At 43.6% G+C, this 9,089-nt stretch overlaps 1 long non-coding RNA gene across 1 annotated transcript; it reads left to right on the top strand.

The window, feature by feature from the left end:
- Nucleotides 1-9,089, top strand: LOC130155108 (uncharacterized). The gene is made up of 3 exons (XR_008823925.1): nucleotides 1-370; nucleotides 2,830-2,892; nucleotides 6,248-9,089. It is a non-coding gene; the product is annotated as an uncharacterized LOC130155108 (long non-coding RNA).

Here is a 9,089-nt window from a genome sequence, read left to right as displayed (position 1 = left end):
GAATGTGATGGACGACTTAATCTTGATTGTTAACTGGAATCTCTGTAACAGACTTACTTATCCAGACATAATAGATACTGAGAAGTTAATAATAAACTCAGAAATCTGCCGCTTAACCACCTGTCTTGTTAATTATGTTAACAACACATTGGCAATTGCTTTGATTTAAACACTCTGAGTTTGGTTTGCCTTTTCAGTTCCAGTTCACTGTCCACACAGCTTCCTTTCGGCTGTGCTCTCTGCCTTCCCGGGCACACGGAGGAGCACACGAGGTCGCCCAGGGAGGCTTCTGTGAACCCCAGGACGAACACTCTGTGTCAGGACATCCCTGTATGCTCAATACTGAAAGACAGGCACTTCTTTTCAACAGGTAGGACATTCTGTAATGCAGCAAACTGCTGCTCGATTTTGACTAAACTGCTTCTCATAACAGGAAAGGCTGTTTCTTTTCATCCCGTGAGGTATATAATACAAAGGCCAAATCTCCACCCATTCTGAACACGGCATTCCTTTCGATCTACCTTATAAAAAGGTAAGGCTGCACTGGCGGCAGACCAGACTGCTCCTTCAGCCTCCTTGAAGACATCTTGTGACTAGTTGGAAAAATGAAGATCCTGGCACTTTGTGGCTTTTTGTTCATTTTTCTTTTGTGCCTGAATGCCTTTCCTGCAGAAGGTACGGTATATTCCTCTAACACAACCATCTCCTCATTTTCCTGTTCTTTCCTTTTGTGATACAAAATGCCTATTCTCTATGTTGATTTTAACTGAAGAAAACAAACGGGGCTGGACAACTGAAAAGGAGAGAATGAATTTGGGAAAGGACTTAGACTGAAGAATGTGGTTGTGTATCAATGCATTGATTTGTACAGTAGTGTTTCCTCTCTTACTGCCTGTTGCATGTAGTACAGCGTAATTAATTTTACCTTAATCTGTGTTCTGAAACATGCTGCTCTGAAAAAAAATCCTCTTCTATTTCTCCAGTAGATAACCAACTGCCAATATAAAAATAATGTATTTTCTGAATAGCAAGAAACACATTAGAGGAAAAAAGTTTCTACCCTTATGGAACAAGGGAATATGAAGAAGATCATCAGAACTGGAGTAAATGGAGAAGTTCTGGGTGAGAGTAGCTCTTCTGAACCTTCAGATAGTCTTGACTTTTTTTTTTTTTCTTCTTCTTTTTTAAGGTACTGATCTTCCCCACTTTAATTTCTGTATTGCTTTGTGGCACCCGGTTACCATTTTGCAGTATTGTAAAGCACACAAATTCACAGAGCAGTTTAAATCTTAAACTCAGAGGTTTTTCTGTCTGTCCATAGCCACATCTCTGGCGATGGCATTCTGGGTTTGCAGAGAGACAGCTGAGTAGGATTTTTAAATTGAAAGGTGTAACTTTCAGAGTTACCTGTTCAAATTTGTTGTTTCATATTGTAAATCTGGGAGACCTACTGTGATTATTCCATGGTGTTTATTTTACCCATTATGTAGGGAATGAATGTGAGAAAAGGAAAACCAAACAAGCTAAATGATCAGAGGTCAGGAGCAGCAGATTTGCTGTGCTTCATAGTTTCTAGAAACCTTGTAAGAATCACAATATGTGTAAAGAGGAGTGTGGAGAAACATGGGGAAGCTCTTTCAAACTGGTCAAGTCAGCTGTCCAGTTTTCTCCTTTGCCAGCATCTGTTCGGGATGGCAGAGCTGTTTGCCAGAGCTCTGCTGCCTGAAGTCCTTCTACTCCCTTTGCATTTTCTACTTCTATTTCTTCAGGCTTCCCAGGCCCCTTGAGGAAAAGTTATGGAACAGTGCAAAGGGAGTAGGAAAATTTCTAGATGTGTGTTCAGGAGCATAGCAGAAGCCGGTCCAGGAAGGACAGGAGACAGCAGTACCCAACAAAACCCGAACGAATATGTGCAGGATCCTGTAATAACGTTCCCTTTTCATTAATGTGCATCTTAGGGGGTTGGGGCTTCCCTGAGTCAGAAGGTGGGGAGAAAGTGTGCAAAGGAGACTGTGCCTTATCCAAAAACACACCGATGGGAAAGCAGAAGTGCCTGGGTGTGCAAGATGAATGTATGGTTTATGTAAAACCTGTTAAATCGGAATGAAAGGATAGTAACAAGACATCTCAAACCTCTCGGATGCTGGAGCAGCCACCATCACTAGCCTTGGCTGTAAAACTGTACCGCAGGAATTTCTAGAAATATTGAGCATATGTGAGATTTTGTTGATGAGAAATCGCCTACCTCTGTCCTTTCTGCTCCACTTCAGCTCAAGAGTCAACCTTTCTTCTCCCTTTTAGTGTGTCCAGCACATAATGTGTCAAATGCAATCAACAGCTCACTTATTTAGGTCTAGTAAGGAGGGAATAATTAAATGGCTTTGCCTGTCCAAGCAATTTATTCTATGCTCCTGTACATATGGATACTCTTTTCCTCTCAGTAATCTTTTATATTATCATTAAGTAATGTAATTATAGGAGGAGTGCAGAATCTCTTTCTTAGGTTAAAATCGCTGGAATTTGCTGCTTGTATTGCCTGCCAACGTGTGACATTTTGAAGAGTAAAAAATTTCTGTACAGTGCATCTGGTGTATCTACTAGTAACAATGGAAAAATAACAAATTGATTCCTGTTCCATGCTAGGGACAAAGCTCTGCAGTCATGCAGATTTCTGTAGATATCAGTCGTGATGATCCTTTGTTTCACAGATTTCTCTGTTCAAGGATTTCAATGGTAAATACCGAATCAAAATGTCTGTGGGCTATTTAGCATCTATGTACAGCTATTTGCATCTTTCTCCACTGGTAATGTATTATTTTCCACCCTTAGGTCAGAAGGGTCGAAAGGTCTGCTGCTCAAAGCTTCTCAAACTCAACAAAAAACCACATAAAGGTAATAAGATTGGCAGTTTCATTACATTAATTGGGTAATCATTATAGATAAATCACAGCACTTAGAGGTTTTTCCATCTGCAGCCTTCACAGAATTTTCCGTGCAGGTGAGTATTATCTTCATTGTACCACTGGATTGGGAAGAAATAAGAGTAGAAGATAATCTGTTTAATGCTTACAGTGTAAAACAATCAAGAGAAATATGATCTAGTCTGATCAAAGCATAAGTGTTCATATCAGTTCCTGCTTTGTAGAAGATCTTACTCTTGTTCTGAGGGCATGAAGAATAGCGTCATAGCATAGTTCCTCATTGATAAGAACAGAAGCTGCAAAAGTGAAATTCTGTGGTGGCTTTGCGCTGCTGTATTCTATCACCATCTATCTGTGGCCACATCCATCTCCGTGTTTTGAGAGATCAGCCAAAGTGTGATTCTGTAAATTCCTAAAAATCCAATTTTTTAACCCACAGCCCTTACCGGAACAACAATTACCTGAGATGGAATTTGTCCTAAATACGTGTGTCTAAAGTCTGCACAAATATAAATGTACTGGCATTGAAGTACTTGGAAGCTTTTTCTAGCCAAATGCACTCCCTGCCTAGAGCAAGCGTGAGGGGAGGGCCACCCTGTAGTCTTTTGAGACTGTTTATTCTAAGGGGAAATACAGAGAAGCCATAGCCTTCATAGTGGAGGGCAAAGGGGTTTGTTGCTTTTTAAAGCAGCCACATTCTGGATGAGGGTTTCAAACGGTACAATTGCCCTTTCAGAACACAAATCTTCACTTGTGTTTTTTTTAATTTCATTGTTTTCTGAGTGGCTGGTGCCTCACTGTGAGCTGGTAGGTGGGTGCAAATGCTTCCAGCCACAAGCTCGGCTTTCCCTGCCTGTGTACCTTTTTGTTTACTTAAAACACCCTGTGTACCTACACGTGGCTGCCACCAGCTTCATTTGCTTGGCCCTGTAGCAAGGTATGCAAGGAGGGAGTAAGCAAGCTGGGAGTTAATTTAGCTTCTTGTTCAGACGCGCAATGGGAGAATTAACTATAGCTGGAAAATTAGAGTTAGAGCTGCTTTTGATAGCAAAGGGAGGATTTCCTGCAGAAAGAATCAATGATTTCTAAAGCAGTTAGTGGACGTTCTGCCATCATATCAGTGCTTTCACGGTATAGTGTGACAGTTTTATCTCTCAGCAGTTTTGTCCACTTTAATTTACCCTTATTGTGGTAATTCAGCACCATCACTACTCTGAAAACACTTTGTTTGCATCTTTCTGTATGTCCATAGTATCCCTGGTTTCAGTGAGACCCCCAGTAAAAAAAGCTAAACCACAAACAAGTCTAGAACAAAAGGATTAGGTATGGTTCTTAAAATAACAACATCTTAAAGTTTCTAAATTCATTAAAATGGCTAGCTGGTAAAGGCACAGAATTTGCCCTAAAATGGTCCATTTCCTATTTCCTTATTTATCCTCTTCTGATGGTTTCATCATATAATTACAGATTTTAAGTTCCCAGCAAATTCATTCCAGCTGAAAAAAGACCTTAAATGCTTTATTCCTTTCACTTTTATTCAGGTAACCTAGGTGGAAACCCTGGTGCTTCTTTGCGGTTTTTCTTTAGCTGGTGCCTTTCCTTCTTTTCCAGTCCCCTGGTGCTGACCCATGGGCTTTATCGGCAGAGTCCCCTGGGTGCTGGAATCAGCAAGCACGCTGCGGAGCTGTGCCTGTGGCTCAGGGGTTTGCAGCTCTTCTGGCTCCTTTCTTATTTAATTGGCAGGTGTAGCAGCAGCCAAGGACTTCAACTATAAAGGATCCACGGCAGCAACAGTGGGTTCCCAGCCCATGCAGAAGGATTGGGGAACCAATGCTGAATGCACAGAGGTGGCTTTTGTCATTCTTGGCCCCAGATAGATCATGTGTCCTACCTGGCTGAACCTATAACCTTCCCAAAGTACCGAGGTTTTGCAGGACGAGCATAGCTATTACTTTGCAATCCAAGGTGCCTTCTGCTATCTGAAAAAATATCAGGCTTTTTCCATGCAAAAGGCATGAAACCTCTCTGGTAAGAAGTGCTTCTCAAGAGAACATTACTCTGGAAGCAGGCTGCTGCGTCCTGTGATGAAACACAGCGGCAGTGGTCTCGCAGGCTCACAGAGCCATGGAAAGTGCTGTGCTGGGGGGAGGAAGGAGCACAAAGGAAGCATTCCATTAAAACCTGTGAATGCACCACAAAGATCTCCCGCAAAGCGAATCTGAAATACCTTCCTCTGCTGCAGAGCCAGTAATACATGAATGACGGTCGCGTGCCCCCTGTTAGACCCTGCCCCGGTTCTCTGAGCACTCCCGCACGCTTCCCGTAACCATCTCCTGTCCCCAGCTGCGGCCATACCTTTGCCTGCTCCGGGATTGCTGTGTATTTGCTTTCGTACAGGGCACGCCTGCCTGCTGCACATGACTGCTGCTCTCTGTTACAGACCTGCTTGTGTGACAGTGCTTGGTCTGGAGCAGTTTCGACCCTTACCAAGAGGCAGATGTAGAAGCTCAGGCCTGATGCGGCAGCTGCCCAAAGCTAAACGCCGGGGGGTGTTTCGTGCGCGGCTCTGGGCTGGAGCTGTGTGACGCTGGCTTCATGGTGGTGGTGTTAGGAGATGTCTGGGTGACTTGTGCTTCCTTGTTGCCGTCTTCTCCAGGGGAGTGGTCCTTGCTCTATACAGCCCACAGGCAAAGCAGTGGGGCAGTTTTTCAGCGTTATCTGCACCGCTCTCCGTGTGCCAGTGCCACGGGGAAGCCACCAAGCTGCTCGCAGCCTGGCTCACCCCGGCTTAAGGAGGGAGGTCATTTAACTGACCTGGCTACCTCTTTTGAAGCAAACCCACTGATTGCCTAGAACGTTGTTCTGTTGTCACAAACAGTTACTGTCCCAGAAAGCAAACGTTTCGAGCCAATGTCAGCTTGTGGCTTCTGTCCAGGAAAGATGGTGAGTGTGATGATGGCAAGGGGAAGATCTTGTGTGATACTTTGGCTGCAGGACTTGAGCTCTGGAGAGGCAGTGGTGCTGCCCCCCCTGTCTGTGCAGACCTTCTTCTCACTGTGGAAACTTCCAGCAGCAGCAGCAGTCATACTTTCAGCGATTGCGCACCCTCGGTACAGGGAGAAAAACCTGCTGGGAATGGGTGATCTCCAGCAATCCAATGAAGAGGGAAAAATATAATTGCCGTCACATCCCTTTTTATTTTCAGATCACTGATAATCTACACCTGCCCATGGCTCAGTTTCAGGTATTAAAGTTTTTTGCCATTCTCCACACTCCCAATTAAACAACTCTCTCCATTTTTCTTCCTTTCCATCTTTGTTTTACAGGTGTAAATTTCAAAATGACTCCGATGGAAATAAGGAAATACTGCAAGCCTTGTCCTCGTCCAGGTCTTCCGATGGCTCCTGGACCCCTTCCACAGTTAAGATGAGCAGACTGAAAAGCATCTGCCTGCCAGCACATCTCACAGCGTTTTACTTGGTTGAGGGCCCTCCTTTCACAGATAGGACCTATGTGTATATTACTTTTACTTTGTGTTTGGGAAAGGCTTCAGTGCTGTTTCTGTGGTCACTCAGGCTCCTACGTCTTGTTGACATTAGCTTGGCAGCTGAAGAGGCAGGCAAAGGTGCCTGGCTACCACTGGACCTTGCCTCAGCTGCATATTCCTCTGCACCAAACAGGGGTTTAGCTCCTCAAAAAAGAGGAGGAGGAGAGCTGGCTGCATCACTTTGTTTTGCATATTTCGATTGCTTGAAAGATGGGAAGGGGCAGATGTTATTGTTTCTAGTTATCAGTATATATGTGTATTTAACCTTTTCTATGAATGATTTATTTTATATCGACAAAAAGATTTCTTTTGTAGCTAGGCACGTGATGATTTTTCCAGCAGCTTTTGCTCTCGGTGCTTCAAGTCCACCTGGAAGTAGTTTTCTAGCAAGTGAGAGAGAGCTCATCATTTAGAAAGGGCTGAGAAACTAGATAAGCAGGTTGTTAAAAAAGCGGTAAAGGACCAGATTCCAGTACAGTGGTAAGCTTTTCAGTATCTCCTCTGGGCATTTAAATCTGGCTTTAAAAGTGAGGGGGCTTGTTCTTTAACTTCCTAGAAGAATGTCATCAGGTGGCTATTAAACAGTGTACTGAAAAGATGTTAAGGCTAATCAGATTAAATCTCTCCCTCCTGAAGCCAGAAGGCAGCTGTTCTTTTAAGACACCCGAGTTGTGTGTGATCACCTCAATAAACAAAACTTACTGGAGCATGAAATAAATGCTAAGAATAATACCAAAGGGCTGAATAATGGAGAAACAGAAGCACCCTCTGCTGACATTGTTAGCAGTGATTGGGGTCTTCACTCACATATCTTCTGTCTTTTCCTACCCGTCTTATGCATATGCTGCTTATTTCTCTGCCTGGGGGTGAGCCCTTAAAACAGAATTGCTTGGTGGCTCGTAAATTTGGTTTTCCTTCTAGTGAATATGAGGAGGAGTAGAAAGCTTTGCTGTTGGGCAAACTGCAGATTGTAAATTGTAATTTTTCCCTCAATACTCATAGTACTACTGTTCCTCTTAACATGATTGTCAATACAATAGGAATGGTCTCGGTGCCCTTCAGCATTTCGGGGAGTTGGATGGGGACAGTCGGAGGTCTGTGGTTACCCACGCAGGCACATGCAGTTCCCAGGGGTCAAGTTTATGGGCACTTACATGTGGCCATGCTCCCATTGGCAATGTTTCTATCGCACTGAGAAACTGAACCTATTTCTGGGCCTTCTGTGTGCTTGTTACTACTTTATTTTCTGATTGACTTTGGGATTAGATAGAACTGACTCTCAGCTTCCTATTTTTGAAGAGCTGACCATGCATAGCATTTTTATATCAAGGATGAAGGAGCTGCCAGTCCTCCTCACCAGATCTCTGAGTGGGGAGGCTGGTGAAGGAGCTGTGTTTGACTGCTCTGTTGCTGATCACTTGGCCAACATATTTTATTTCTATTTTGTCTTTTGTAGCTTGCAGATGAATCTGTAGAATACAAATGGCAAGTAAAGTTAAAAGCATTTTTGATATTAAACGTGTTTGCAGTAGGGTTTTCCTCTGTAGACTATGGCCATATGTGTTTACAGCTCTGTATGAAGCATTGCTAACAGGTATGAAGATTCTGTTCTCTAAAGTGAACTTAAACCCATTCCTCCCATATCTGAAAAATGCCGCATGATTTTTGGTTTTGCACCACGCCCTCCAACCAGCGTGCGCCACACTACAGTCCTCCTTCAGGCAACATGTTCTCTCTGCTGGCAAAAACATAAGCCCCAAAGACCATCAGCACAATTACAGAAATACTCTGGGTCTCTGGAGGGATCCCAGGACATCATTTAATGCGCTTCAGTGTTTTTACTCAATGAGTGTCCCAGAGTGGCCTCAATCTAAGGTGAGGGCTATTCCAGTTAAAGCTGTTCCTTGTGTGAGGTCCAAGTCTTGGCCGAAAGAACTAAAGCAGGTACACTCAAATTATTTCAGCATGATTGTGACCACTGCCCAAACATCTTTTTTTGCTTCATCTGAGGGTATCGGGATATTATGTGTCAGCCCTTGAAGGTGGTTCTTCAACAGAGTTTGCCTCTTACACAGCAGGCTGTTTTCCCCATGTGGCAGGTAGAACAGAGGTACCTCTCATCATGATTTCACTTACAGGCATCTGTTCTTCCTTTTGTTTTCCTTTTGCTTCTGCGTATATTTGTTTGGCCCTACCTGAGGAGAAACATATTTGTTCAGTGGCTTTTCAAAGTACACAAGCTGTATGCTTATATAAAGTAGTAAATTTAGCTTGTCCAAGCTGACAAATGCGCTTTTTTTTTGGTGTCTTGTGGGTTTTGTGTGCGTTTGGCAGTCAAGCAAGAAAATTGCACAGCCAAGTTCCAATAAAGATGTTTCTGAAGTATCTCTATGCCTGCCAGAACAGATGTTGGACCCTGGTCTGACCTTGTCAACTGAGTGAGGCAGGTGGTCCCTCACTTTGCTTAGAACTTGATGCCACCAGCTAACACTGAATCAGTCTGTCTTAGTTGGCACTGTGACTGTGCCTTGTCAGGAGCGCAGGAGAAACCATCCCTGCTGACAGGCACGGCAGGGTTTCAGGTCTCTTCTTCCGAAGTGGGTAGTAGAAGGTATAAAATA

Source organism: Falco biarmicus, chromosome 9, assembly GCF_023638135.1.
Source record: "Falco biarmicus isolate bFalBia1 chromosome 9, bFalBia1.pri, whole genome shotgun sequence".
Classification (NCBI taxonomy): Eukaryota; Metazoa; Chordata; class Aves; order Falconiformes; family Falconidae; genus Falco; species Falco biarmicus.
Note: the sequence above shows the minus strand (reverse complement) of the source record. Positions and strands in the feature narration are given on the sequence as shown.